Source organism: Echinops telfairi, unplaced genomic scaffold (assembly GCF_000313985.2).
Source record: "Echinops telfairi isolate 266 unplaced genomic scaffold, ASM31398v2 ScPeMD7_7468;HRSCAF=8506_1, whole genome shotgun sequence".
Taxonomy (NCBI): Eukaryota; Metazoa; Chordata; class Mammalia; order Afrosoricida; family Tenrecidae; genus Echinops; species Echinops telfairi.
The window spans coordinates 3877537-3893219 of NW_022111370.1; positions in this window are offsets into that span (position 1 = coordinate 3877537).

A 15683-nucleotide genomic window follows, 5' to 3' on the forward strand; every position below is an offset into this window, starting at 1 on the left:
AGTTGTATGTTTCATCGTTGCTACACTGCACCCTGGCTGGCTCATCTCCATCCCACAACCCTTCTGTAAGGGGATGTCCAGTTGCCTACAGATGGGTTTTCGGTCCCCACTCTGCACTCCCCCTGATGTGATTTTTTTGTTCTTTGATGCCTGATACCTGATCCCATTGACACCTTGTGATCACACAGGCTGGCACTTTAGTCATACTTTTTCCAAGAGAGATTCGTTTGTCCATTTAACAGTTCATGGTACTTTCAGTATTATTTGAAGCACCACAATTCATATACATCAATTTTTCTTCAATCTTTCTTATTGGGCCAAGCATACCTCTTAGTCCTTAAAATGACATCTTTGCTTTTCAACACTGGAAAGAGTTCTTGTGCAACAGATTTACCCAAGGCAACTTGTCTTCTGATCTCTTGACTACTGCTTCCATGAACATTGATTGTGGAGTCAAGGAGAACAAATCCTTGACAACTTCGATCTTTTCTCCATGTATTATGATGTTACCTATTGGTCCATTTGCTGTCTTCATTATAAACAACTTAAGGCCACCTTGTCCTGTAGTAAGCAACGTTATGTCATCAATGTATCCTAGGTTGCTAATAAGCTTCTGTTCAATCCTGATGCCCTATTCTCTTTTTCATATAGCCCAGTTTCTCAGATTATTCAGTCAGAATACTGATTGCATTAGTATGGGCAAAAGAATATAATCCTGAAAGAAACCTTTCCTGATTTGAAACCCTTCAGTATCTCCTTATTCTGTTTGAAGGACTACTTCTTGGTTCATGTACAGATTCCACAGTATCACAATTCAGTGTTCTGGAATTCCCATTACTCAGAGTATTATCCATAGTTTGTTTTGATCCACATAGTCAAATGTCTTTTCAAACTCAGTAAAACACAGTAAACATTCTTCTGATATTCTCCACTTTCAGTCAAGGACCATCTGATGCAGCCGTGATATTTCTTATTCCACATTTTCTTCTAACTCTTGCTAAAAGGAGATTGTTTACTGTATTCTTGCCTCTGACTTTGCGCTAATCATTAGCAAAATTTTACTTGTTTGAGATATTAATAATATTATTCAATAATTTCTTCATGCCATTGGGTCACCTTTCTTTGGAATGGGCACTAATATTGTTCTCTTTCAGTTGACTGATCAACTAGCTTTGCTCCAAATTTCTTGGCATAGACTAATGAGTGCTTCCAGTGCTGCATCAGTTTGTTGAAACATTTTGTTTAGTTAGTGTTCAATCAATTCCTAGAGCTTATTTCTCTCTAATGCTTTCTTGTTTCTTCAGTCTTCTCCCTTCAATTATATTGATTCTTGTTTATGCTATGTTTTGAAATGATTCAATGTCAGCCAGTTATTTTTGGTACAATGACAAAATGTTCTTCCTTTTTCTTTGTATACTTTCTACATGATTCAATATTCTGACAGAAGTGGATGGAATTTTCAATATCATTATCATTGGCATTAGTAAAAAGCACAAAAATTTTAATGATATTTGTGTTGATTAGTGTTCCTTGTAGCTGTGTACATATTATCTTCTAATTGATATATCTTTTTTTTTCAAGATATATCTTGAAATATTCTTTTTGATGAAGAATATTCTCCCAGTCCTCTTGTTTGTCATGTGAAATATAGTAAACCATATGATTGCTGATTCAAAAAGACGAATAACGGTCCATTTCAGCTCACTAAAGCCTAAGATATCGATCTTTATGAGTTACATTTTCTTTCTGATGATTCTGATATTTCTAGATTCATCTTTGCATGCATTGCACATTCTGGTTACAACGGCATGTTTTCAGTCTTTTTTTCTTCTTCTACTTACTTTGAGTCATTGCACTTCAGCAAATGAATTTCCCCAAAGCTTTAGTCCGTCCACATCATTAAGGTCAACTACACTTTGAACTTTCTGAGTGCCTTCCAAGTTGACTGGCTCATCTTCTGACCCTATGTCAGACAAGGTTCAATGGCTGTTCACGTGTTCAGTTGCTAATCCCCAATAAGTTGACCGTCTGCCCCTTCTTCCTCGTCTCTCTCAGTCTGGAAGCTTTGCTGAATCCTGGCTACCATAGGTAATCCTACTAGTATTTGAAATATAGGTTATAAATCTTCCGCCATAACAACAATACAAAAGTCGCCACAGTATGACAAACTGTTAGATGCATAATGGATATGTGTGTGTGTGTGTGTGTGTGTCCCTGCTTTTCATCATATAGTCCAGGTTTTTAGATCATTTATTCAAACCACAAAACTACACACACACATACACACATGCGTGAGTCATCTGTCTCTTTGCCCTCCAAACAAACGGTGACCTGATTAATCCCACATGTTCCTATTGGCCAGGTTGGTGCAGTTAATCTACCTATCACACAATGTTCAGGGACAGAACAATAGATGCAAACTCATGGTGAACTTGGTGAACTTAGATGCAAACTCATGGTGAACCTGTGCTGATTTGAATTACTTATTTATTTTATTTTCTTGTGGACTGACATTGGTGATTTATAAAAATATTTCTACTTACTTAGATTATAGTTTAAAATATTTATATTATGTGGTATTGTATTATATTATAATTAAAAACATTTCTACTTATTTGGATTATAATTATCCTTGCATTGCTATTGTTATCATTGAGCAATTTCTGATTAATCGGGACCCTATCAATGTAAAACAGAATGAAACCCTATCTGGTCCTGTACCATCATCACCATCATTGCTATGCTTGAATCCATTTTTGTAGCCACCATGTCAATCCACCTCTTAGGTGGTCTTCTTATTGTTCATATGCTCCCTACTTTGCTAAGCATGGTGTTCTTCTTCAGGGACTAGTTCATCCTATCAACATTTCTGGACTACATGAGGTGAAGTCTCCCTATCCTTGCCTCTAAGGAGTATTCTGGCTATACATCTGTGTTAGGTTGGATTCTGTGATAGGTAGGTTTATTGTGCTAACCTGGCTAATATGAACATGTGGGATTAATCAGATCACAGTTTGACTGGAGGGCAAATAGATAAATGGCTTTGCAAAGCTGGCATCTTTCTTGTTCTCTGGTGATCAGACCAGTATGCGAGTGCTTTAGTTAGTTCTCTGCCTCAACTTGTAAGCTACACTACCTGTGGGACAGCCAACCCATGGATCGTGTTGCTAGAGTTTGAAGTTCTTTCAAGACCCATGGATCGTGTTGCTAGAGTTTGAAGTTCTTTCAAGACCTGCTTCACTATGCTGCTGGTGTATACATCCCTTGAGCTTCAGGCTGGCGGACCCTGCATTACTTGAGTTCACTATCTCATCTGGGCCAGCCTCGCTAAAGTCCTGAGCTGCTCACTGTTGATGACCACTCTGCTGTTTGCTTCTCATGGCCGGACTGCTTGCATTGACTAGGGAAGAATCAGCTGTCTGCTTCCTTGACCTTGGACCCAGCAGCCCTCATGAGTTAAAGAACTTCCAGGATATTAACTGTTCCATGGAAGTGAATTGAACTGAACCTTCTGTACTGCTGTGTGGACTAATTACCTGTTACATACCTTCTTGCTGTGTGTATCATCTTTATCTATATGTGCCTATGTCTATATGTCTATACCTATATATCTAAAATCACAAGTGTCCCGGTTTTATTTCTCTAGAGAACCTTGTCTAACACAGGTTGACTAGATAAACAAACCCAGACACATTCATATATGTGATATATGATATCAAAGAATACTTATATATTAAGAAAACATCCTAGCCCAGTCCAGATCAAGTCCATAAGTCCTATATTAGCCCATATGTCCAATACTAATCTATAAATTCCTCTTGAGACTCATGCAGCCACTCACAGTGATGTCAAATACAGGAAGACCACAGGCCGGTGTGTGAAAAGTCTTGTGGATCCAGTGGTGGTACAAGCATGTCAGCGCTGGCATAAGTCTCCCCGTAGCTCCTCCATGGGAACTTGAAGCAGAGCAAGAGACTGGCTCACCTCCAGGATTCAATGACAGTGGAAGGATCTCCAGGACTTTGGCTGCCATCAGCATGGCTCCATGTGGTTTGTCAACAGGAATTTGAAGCAGAGAGAGAGTGTGGCCCACCTCCCAGGAGGAAGAGAGGAAGTCCCCAGAAACCTCATGAGAATGTCACATCCACAGGAAGCATTATCAGACTGTGACCTGATTGACAGCCTAGAAACCAGCCCCCTTCACTCTTAATACCCTCAAGTTGATATAAAATTATATGACTACCACGTCTTCCAACACGGATTTGTTCATTTTTCTAGACGCTCATGTTATGTTCTATATTCTTTTCTAACACGATGACTCAAAAGGGTAATTTTTTTTCGATACTTCTGTGTCAGACAAGTTAAATCAGTTGAGCTTGGATCTAAGTACTAAGTACTAAGGCACACCTTCATCTTCAAAGTGATATTTTTGCTTTTAGAAAAATTAGAGAGGCCTTTTGCAGCAGATAGTCCCATTACAATACTTCATTTAGTTTATTGATTGTTAATGCCAAGGGTTTTGATTATGGTCCAAGTAAAATGAAATCCATGACATGTCAATTATTTATTCATTTATTATAATGTTGCATATAGGTCCAGTTTTGAAGATTTTTGTTTCCTTCATATTGAGGAGTTATCCATCCTGAAACTTCTCTCATCATTAATACGTATGTCAAGTCACCTCTTCTTTTAGCAAGCAAGTTTGTGTTAGCTGCATAGTGAAGGTTGTTGACAAGCCTTCCTCCCAGTTCTGAGATACTGTTCTTCATCATATATTCCAGTTTCTTTGGGTGATATGCCCAACATACAGATTGTATCTGTAATTTGTTATGATCTCCAGAGTCAAATGCCTTCACAATAAAATATAGGTAAGAGCCGTTCAGGTATTCATGGGGTCAGAGAAGATCTATCTGATGTCATCAGTGAGAGCCTTTGTTCCATATCTTCTATGCATTCAAACAAGTGAATTATTTTTAAAATGTACTTTGATTTTTTTTGTTCTCTAAAATTCTTACTTCAAAATCCCTATTTAGTTAATGTTAAATATGCCTCGAGTCAGATGAAATTGATCACGTGGTCATAAATCTTGTACCAAACAGAAACTATCCTTCATTTAGCCTTTATATTAACTGTGGAGAAAATGTTTCAAATCTGGTACTTGAACACATGTAATACAATTAATTGGATCTTATAGATAGTGTAAATCTAAATTAATAGTAGAGACTTATTAATGTACCAGAAAAAACACAGAATGGAGTGAATTTTTATGTCTCTTTTTATTATTTTTTATCTCATAGAATAATATTTAATATATAACATTTCTCAGTTAATATCCATTGAATGAATCATTATGTGAACATGCATCCTTGGTTTATACGATCTCCCTTTATAATATGCTCTCAAGTTATTTTCTCCCTCTCTGTTCTTTTTACCCCCTCTGTTTCAGTAAGTAAAATTTAGAGAAGACAATATGTTGATATATATATATATATATATATATTTATATATATATATATAATTTTTATTGTAAACATATAGGTATTACAAGATTTGAAATTTTACCCATTTGTCATATACGACTCAGTGAGATAAATTATAATAGCACCCATAATTCATGACAAGGGCATGACAATACTCTTTAAACTATCAACAGTCAATCTTGTTTTATGTTTTACAATAACTACTCTCGTGGATGAGCATAGCAATAGGTGTCTCCAGGTAGTGGTATATGTATACTCAGTAGGGTGTTATAGTCTGGATAATGGTATAAGTTATTGATTTAAAGTACATCAAAAGCTAAAGTCTAGCTTTAACTTTAACACTCTTTTTTCACAGCTTTCACATAATTATGCAACTTTCTTGCCTACTAGGAGACTAACAGAAATTTCTTAGAGCTATTGCAGTCCCAGCAACAAGGTAGCATTCAGGAAAAGGTTCCTCACCTGGAGAGCTGAGAATGGAGCAATCAGGTAGACAAAGTAATCAGAGCCAGAAACAGTGAGGCAATGCACAGCTTGATCAAGCTCAGTCGCATGAGGTAGTTAAAAGACTACCTGCTGGACTAAGGTTAACATTTTAAGACCTAATTTGATCAAAACAATTTGTGCTCTGGGTAAAACTGAGTCTGGAAGCCTGCAGATCTGCTGTAGCTGAATCTTCTTTGATTGAGAAAAATCAAGGATGGATAGTTTCTTCCATTTTCATGCAGTATTTTACATGTAAATGGCAGGTATTATTTCAGACAGAATTTAATTTTTACATTATATCCAAAATCTTTGAACTTCCAAATATTTCCTCAAGCTCTTCAGCATATTTTAATCTTCCCTCAGATTATTTTAATATCAAGATTTCTTCCAACATAATGGATTTCTAAGACTTTGACATGTTCTGAAATGTATAGGATCCCTGAAATCTGAATAATTGGTTGTCTTTAGTATCAGAAGAGATTTTTTTTTTTCCCCTTGAGCCCATTTCAACAGTCAGGCCATTTGATCACTATTCTGTACTGGACCTTGAAGTGCAGGATCTCCCAAAGAACATTTGCTGTGGCCCCTTGAGCAAAAGAGAAGTCAATGTTGGGGAAAGGTACATTTTTCAGCTCTGTCTTGAACATTCTCAAAGTGTGTCACCCTCTTAATGTGTTAAAACTCTTCTGCCATCAGAACTGCGTTCACATATGTTTAACTCAGCTTTCAAACACATTTGGCCAAGCATTTCCATAGTTAACGAGTGTTGCTGTAACACAAATTCCACAAGTAGACTGCTTTAACAAACAACTTTATTCTCTTACAGCTTAGCAGGCTTGAAATCCAAATTCAAAGCACTGGCTCTAGAGAGAGCTTTTTTCTCTCTGTGTTGGGTCTAAGGAAGATCCTGATCTTCTTTAAACATCTGAGGGCTCTATGGTCCTTAGGGGCCTGTTTGTGTTCTGGCATCAATCTTGGTCTGGATCTAGGGGGTCCTTAGCACTGAGCCTAAATGACATGCTTCTCTCCTAGCTCGCCTTTCTTGTTGATAGCAGGGGTCCTCTCTCTGCCAGGTCTTGTTCCTTTATCTCTTACAAGATACCAGTGATGCAGAATACTAGCCAAAGGGAGCCAGCTGATGTCAGAACATGGTTGTGAGCTGAGTAATGGTAACATCATGACAAATGGAATTGATTTCAGGATTATAAATTAACACTCACACACATTAGCAACATAAATGGAGACAATGTTGAAGTTGAAGTCAAAATTTCTTACGACTTGGATCAAATCAGTGCTTATGGAAGCTGATCAGTGAAAAGATCAAAGGGCAGGTTCACTGGGTAAATCTGTTGTACAAGGCCTCTTTAAAATGCCGAAAGGCAAAGGTGTTGTTTTGAGGACTAAGGTGAGTCTGACGCAAGCCATAGAATTTTCAGTTACCTCATATACATGTAAAATTTGACATTGAATAAGGTAGAGTGAAGAAGAATTGATGTGTTTGAATTATGGTGCTCATGAAGAATATTGAAAATATCATGGACTACTTAAAGTATAACCAAATCTGTCTTAGAAGAAGTACAGTAAGACAATTGCTTAGAAGCAAGAATGTTGAAATCTTATCTCTTGTACTTTTGACATTGTGTTAGCCTGGGTAGACTAGAGAAACAAATTCATAGACACTCATATGTGCATAAAAAAGAGCTTTATATAAAGAGTAATTATACATTAAGTGAACATCCCAGCCCAGTCCATATCAAATCCTTAAATCCAATATTAGCCCATATGTCTGATACCAATCTATAAAGTCCTCCTCAGACTAACGAAACACATGCAATGACACCAAATGCAGGAAGATCACAAGCCAGTGGGTAGGAAGTCTTGTGGATACAGCGGCGTTGTAAGGATCTCAGCTCTGGCAGGGGTCTCCATGTGGTTCCTCCAGCTCAGGGCACTAGCCTAGCCCCATGTGTCTTGTCAGCTACAATGTCTCCCATGGAGTGAGCATGTGTCCTACCTCCAAAGAGCTATTTATCTCCTTAGCACAAATGAGGTCATCAAGCTGTGACATGATTGACAGGCTAGACTACCCCTTCACTCTTAATCCTCTCAGATTGACACCAGATTATGTCACTACCACAGACATGTTATTGGGAGAGACCAGTTCCTAGAAAAGGACATCATGTGTGGTAAAGTGGAAGGGAAGTGAAAAAGAGGAAGACCTTTGATAAGATGACCTTATACAGTGTCTGTAGCAATGGCCTCAAACTTAAGAACAACTGTGAAGATGGTGCAGGATAGGACCGTGTTTCTTCCTGTGGAGCCACTCTGAGTTAGAACCACTCGGCACCTGATAACATCAACAACTCTCACTCTAATCCTTTTACATCAGATCAGGGTTGATCACATTAACTTCCATTCGTAGATGACATGTGTTTGTAGCATTACTGAATTGCAGAACTACATTACTACGTAACTATCATACCTCTGAGACTCAAGGTCTATCCAGCCTGCACATATTTTAGGGGAAACCCTTTTAATCCCTGAAAAACACGTTGTGCAAAATATCAACAAATAACCAATTGAAAACTACTCTTGAACAGTTGTAAACATTCAGGTGTGTCCATTTGTTCTCTTTATCTCAGAACACAGAGCGATCATTAGCAGGGTTAATTGGCACTGTGGTGATTCCTCTGGTTTGCTCATTTTAACCATTTTCCCTGTGAGATCTCCTCTCTACTTTGCATCAACCATTTCCCACAGAGAGCTGAAACAACCCCATGGAACTTAGGTTGATTTCCAGGATCTTTATTCTGAGCACCATACTTTCACATTTAACTATTTTTTATATGTATGAACCTCTGCCCTCCTCCTGCTTCCCATTGACAGAGTTGTTAATGCACATGTGCCCATTGTTGCAGTCACTGTTTCAAACCATCTTGTTCAGGGTGTTCCTGGTTTGTGCTGACCCTTTCCTTTATCAAACATGATCTTCCGCTCCAAGAATGGGCCCTGCCAAATTACATGTCCAAAGTACTTGAGAGGACATCTCAACCACCTCACTTCTAAGGAGCATCTTTTCAGAGATATATTGTATCTTTTCAGAGAAAGATATTTGCTCTTTTGATACATGATATATTCAGTATTCTTTGTCAACCATAATTCAAGGGTAATAATTCATCTTTTGTCTTCTTGATTTATTGTCCAGCTATCACGGCAGAAGGTGTAATTAAAAATGCCCTAACCTAGTTTGGATCAAGTATACCTTAGTCTTTAGAGGGAAGTCTTTACTCTTCAATCCAATATAGAGGTTTTTTGCACCCAACTTTCCCAAGCTGTTATTTAGTTTCTTGACTAATGCATCCATGGTCATTGCTTCCATACACACTGATTGAGAATTCAATAAAACTAAATCTTTAACAGCTTCATTATTTTATTTGTTTATCATGATTTTTCTTTTTGACTCCATTCAAAGGAATTTTATTTTCTTTACATTGAGTTATAATCCATTTTGGAGGTTGTAATCTTTGAACATCATCAGCAAATATTTTATATTTTCTTAGCATTTACTAATCAGGTTTGTGTCAACAGCAAATCACAGGTTGTTGATGAGTTTGTCTAATATTGGTGCTCTCCTTTTCTTCATAATTTGTAACTTCTTTGATTATTTGTTCAGTACATAGATTGAATAAGTATGATGAAGGATATAACGTTGATGCACATCATTTACAGATTATAAACCAAGTAGGAGCCATGAATGCATGAAGGTTACTCATTGGGATGCTAATTACAAGGTTTGCAGTTCAAAACCACCAACTGCTCCTTTGGAGAAAGACTGAACTTTCTACTTCCTCACAGAGTTATAGTGTCAGAGAGTGATAGGGGAAGTCTACACTGCCACTGTGAGTCACCATAGTGAGAGCTGAGTTTTGATAATCCTTGGTAGGACTTGGCTACTCCTTGGGCTACTAACACCAGATTATCAGTTCAAACCCACCAGCTGTTTCATAGGAGAAAGATAAGGCTTTCCATCCCCCACAAGGAGGTAGAGTCTCGGAAACCCATAGTTGCAGTTTTACTCTGTCCTAAATAGTCAGAATGGACTCAATGGCAGTGAGTCTCTTGTTTTGGTTTTTTGAGTATCGTCTCATTCTGTTTATTCTGTCTCTACGTTTATATACAGGCTTTACATGAGGACAATTAAGTGTATTGAAATTCCCATTCATCACAATGTTATCTGTAATTTTTTAGTATTCACACATTAGAATGCCTCTGAGTAGTGAATTAAACACAGGCAAATATCTTGCTGGTTGTGTTCTTTTTGAGAGGTGCCATTGAGTCAGCTCCACCCATAGCTGCCCTATACACAGCAGAACAAACACTGGTCCTATGCCATCCTCACTGTTATGCCATGCCTTAGCCCATTGAGGCAGCCACCATGTCAATCCATCACATCGAGAGCCTTCCTCATTTTTAGTGCTCATCCACTTTATAAAATATGATGTCCTTCTCCAGGGACTGGTCCCTTCTGATAATCTGTCCAAAGTATGTAAGATGAAATCTCTCCATCCTTGTCTCTAATGAGCACTCTTGCCTTGCTTCTTCCAATACAGATCTGTTTGGGTTTTTTTTAGCAGTCCATGGTACTTTTAATAGTTTTCTCCAACACCACAATTCAAACGCACCAATTATTATAAGGGCTTCCTTATTCAGTGCTCAACTTTCACATGCATATGATGCAATGGAGAATGGCTTGGGGCAGGCCCATTAAAGTCCTCTAAGAAACATCATTGGTCTTCAATACTCTAGAATTTGTATAGCAGATTTACCTAACGAAACTCATCTTTTGATCTCTTGAGTGCTATTTCCATGAGCATGGATGGTGAATGCAAATAAAACAAAATCCTTGACAACTTTAAGCTTTTCTCCAGATATCATGATCTTACCTATTGGTCCAATTGTGAGGATGTTGGTCTTCCTCACATTGAATTGCCATCCATAATGAAGGCTACACAATTGATCTTCATCAGCAAATGCTTCAATTCCTCCTCACTTTTAGCAAGCAAGGTTGTATCATCTGCATGCCCCAGGTTATTAATAACCCTTCCTCCAATCCAGATATAGCACTCTTCTTCTGATAATGCAGCTTTTCTGATGATTTGCTCAGCATGCAGTTTGAACAACTATGATGAGAAGACACAACCCTGACAGACACCTCTCCTGATTTTAAATCATGCAGGATCCCCTTGTTCTGTTTGCACAACTGCCTCTTGATCCATGTACAGGTTCCCCATGAGCATAATGAAGTGGTTCAGAACTCCCATTTTTCTCAAGGTGATCCAAGTTTATTGTGGTCCACACGGTCAATTGTCTTTGCATAGTCAATGAAACATGAGTAAACATCTCTCTGGTATTCTGGGTTTTGATCCAAGATACATCTGACATCAGCCATGATATATCTTGTTCCATATCGTGTTCTGAATCCAGCCTGAACTTTTGGCAATTCCATGTCAATATGCTTCTGTATCCAGGTTGGATGACCTTAAGTAAAATTTTACTTGTGTGAGATATCAATTATATAGTTCTATAGTTTGAATCTTCTGTTGGGTCACCTATTTTTGCGATGGGTCCAAATATGAATATCTTCCAGTCAGTTGACTAAGTATCTATCTTCCAAATATCTCAGTATACACAAATGAGTGCCTCCAGTGCTTCCTCTTCTTTCTGAAATATTGCAATGGTTACTCCTTCAATTCCTGGAGCCTTATATTTACCTAATGCATGCAGTGCAGCTTGAACTTCTTCCATCAGCACTATTGATTCTTGCTTAGTTGCTAACTCTTTGAATGATGGAATGTTGGCTACTTCTTTCTGGAACGATGGTGCTGTGTATTCTTTCCATCTTCTCTTGATGCTTCCTGCATCATTAAATATTTTGCCTCTAAAACCTTTCAAAATTGCAATTTGAGGCTTGAGGCTTTTTTCTTGAATTCTTTCAGTTTCAGCTATTCTGAGGCTGCTCTTCCCTCTTGGCTTTCTAATTCTGGGTTCTTGCTTATTTCATTGTAATCTTTTGCTTTATCTTCTTGAGCTTCCCTTTGAACTATTTCTATCCAGATCCTTGACTTCATCCTTTCTCCCATTTGCTTTCGTCCCTCTAAAATTAGTAGCAAGTTTCAGAGTCTCTTGTGACATCCACTTTGATCTTTTTTTTTTAATACTGTTTTTTAAATACCAATTTGCTTCTTCATGAATGATGGTCTTGATATTATCCCATAGCTTATCAGGTATCCTGCCATTAGTTTTCTATGCATCAGATATGTTCTTGAGATGTTAATGAAATTCAGATGGGATAGAATCAAGGTCGCATTTGGGCTCCTGTGGACTTGTTTTAACTTTCATCAGCTTTATCCTAAACTTACATTGTCAGGATATGGGGTGCACAACACTCTAATGGGTCCTCCTGAGTAACATTGTGATTGTGGAAAATGGTAAAGACAGAGAGCAGGGCACAGAGCTCCGTGTCCCTATCTCAGGACCAATAGGGTGAATGCATTTTCTATTGGGTATATACAATGGGGCTTACAGATCTTTCAAAAGGATTACATGTCATACAGTGAACATATTACATAGGGTAATATCATAAGTGAATAAAAAGCAATGAAGTGATTCATCATCCTAACAGTGCTAATTGACCTTGAATGTCCCTAAGCCCTCCCTAGGGCAGTAATCTATGACCCTTATCAACAAGAGATGTCAGAACAGAGTTTGCTACATTTTATGGTGAGTTTGCCTATAGAAACTGACTGCATTTATCTACAGATAACCTCCAGGCCCAGGGAACAGCCAGATGCTGAAATGATTCATCTTATATGGTAACTCCTTTATGATAGTTTCTTTATGGGGGGTTATTACTGGGACTGTGTCCAGTCATGAGAATGTGTATTAAGATTTATTTATATCTCATAACAAGGAGGATCTTCTCCCACCTGAGTTGGCTTTCCAGGCATAATCACGAGCATAGAGGATTTAGTTACATTCCATTCTCATCCAGTCCCTCAGTTAACCACATTACATATGAGCAACTGATGGTCTGTCCACAGTTGGGCCCTGGTCTGGTTTGAACAGCTGATACTGAGTTTCTCCATCTGTGTTTTACCATAGATGTAGTCAAAATGATTTCTGTTTATTCTATCTGTTACTGAAAAAAATGTATTTGCTATGAACTAGTAGTTGGCTTTGCAAAATTCTGTCATGCAGTTTCCAGCTTCATTTCTATCACCAAGTCTATAATTTCCGACTATTGTTCCTTCCTCTTTCTTTCCACCTTTTGAACTCCAATCACCAATAACTATCAATATATCTTGATTGTATCTTTGAACAACCTCCAAATGAAATCTTTAGTAGAATTTTTCAATTTCTCCATCACTACTTTTTGTTGCTAGGGCATAAATTTAAACAATAGTTGAATTGATTGGATTTCCTGGAAGGCTTCTAGATATAATCTGATCATAGTTCGCATTATCCTTCATGAGGGATGCAGTAAGATCTTTTCTGACGATGAATGCCAAACCATTCCTCTAGATTTTGTTATTGATGCCAGTAAATTATCTGATTTTTCTGATTCAAAATATCCAATACCAGTCCATTTCAGCTCACTAATGCCTAGGATATTGATCTTCAGGTGTTCTATTCCGATTTTCCTAAATTCATATTTTTCACATTCCACATTCCGATCATTAGGAGATTTTTGTAGCTGTTTCTCTTTAGCTTGAGCCGTGCCCCATCAGCAAATGAGAAGCCTGAAGGCTCCACTCCCATAGGCTCTACTGGACTCAAGTCACCATGATCTGCCTCCCTCCAAGAAACCATCTCATCTTCAGTCACGTAATGTGTCCTAGGTCTTCATGGGCCCATCTGCCAGCAGTGTCTCTGACAATGTTCTGTTTCTTTTGCTTAGGCTTTCAGTATTTGAATAGACTCTGAAGCTACACTTAAGGTTTTCAGCCACTTCTTTCTCTGAAGGGAGGAATCCAGTTCTTCTCCACTGTCTGTTCTTCGTCTGGAACCTCTGCTAAAAACAGTTCACATTGCTTGATCCAGATGACTTTTGAAATACCAGTGACATAGCTTTCCAACATCAAAGCAACACACAAGCCACCATAGTTGGACAAATGGACAGACAATTGGCAGTACTTGCTGTGGGGGTTACATAATTGCCTGTCAGCTTGACAATATATAAAATTGTAGGGGTGGTAGCCAACCTGTCATCAATCAGGTCACAACCTGATGGTGCCTCCTTTAGTGTGTGGCCTTCTCCTAAAGAGGGCCTGGGAACCTCCCCATCTCGCTGCCTTCCCTCTCCTCCTCACTGGCCACCCTGAGAGCTGCTAGAGCCCTTCTATGTGTCCACTGAGGATCCACAGGACTTTGCAATCACTACCTGTGGTATTCCTGCATTCTGCATCCTTGCATGTGAGTTTGTGAGTCTGAAGAGGGACATATGGACCAATATAGGACTTACAGACTTGAGCTGGATTGAGTTGGGATGTTTTCTTGACAGTACTTTTGATGTAAATCTGTCTCATACATATATGCCTGTCTCTAGATTTGTTTCTCTAGTCAACCTGGCTGAACACACGCTTCTTTCAGCCAAGATCCACCTTATATCAGCAATATCCCTCATTCCAAGTCCTCTTCTGAATTGACTTAAATTCCTGACTGTTCCCTGTCAGGACAGTACTATAACCATATTCCAATTATCCTCAGCAACAATCTACCTACATATAACACTCACAGCCAGTACATCAATTCTGGCTCATAGTTATCCTATAGAACAGGATGCAATTGACCCTGTGGGTTTCTATGACTGTATACCTTTATAGCTGTAGAAGCCCTCTCCTTTCTCCCTGAGAGGAGTTGGTGGTTTTGAACAGCTAACCTTGTGGTTAGCCATCCAACATGTAACAACTACATCACCAGGGCTCCTAACATGTAATAGTAATAACAAATCTGTCTTGGGAGAAATACTCGGAAGTGAGGAGCCCAGTTCTTCTTCATTGTTTGTTCTTTGTCTGGAACCTCTGCTGAAATGTGTTCGCTTTGGGTGATCCTGATGGCTTTTGAAATACCAGTGACATAGCTTCCAACACCATAGCAATATATCTGTTGCCAAGAGTGGGGATCCACTTGGTGGCACCTAACAACAGCTGCCACCATAACTGAATCACCTTAATGCTTGTGCTTGAAATCGACAGGCATGTAAGTGAGAAGGGACAGTGAAGTGTGGAAAACAAGAACAAACTGGAAGGTAACTGCAAGATGACCTTAAAACCCACAAGGATGGACTAACAGCTGAGTTAGTTCTTCTGAGTTTGGATTTCGTTACATGGACATCCTTCAGAAACTAAGGCCCTTCCTCACAGAACTAAAATCACACAGCTGGTCAAAGAAACTGAAGGTGAATATAGTACATTGGTTCCCAAACTTCTTTGGCCTACAACACCCCCTCACCCCCACCCTTTGCAGAAAAACAGATCTGCATCCCATTGGCAATTACAAAAATGTACTATAGCCCACAATCCAACATAACGTGTAAATATCTGCCTTTGCAGTGCTCAGAATCATTCCAGTGCCTCCTGCGGGTGGTCACCCATTTTGGAGAACACTGATCCAGCGGAAGGTAGAGTCGCTCCTGAACATGACCTGACCCCAATCAAG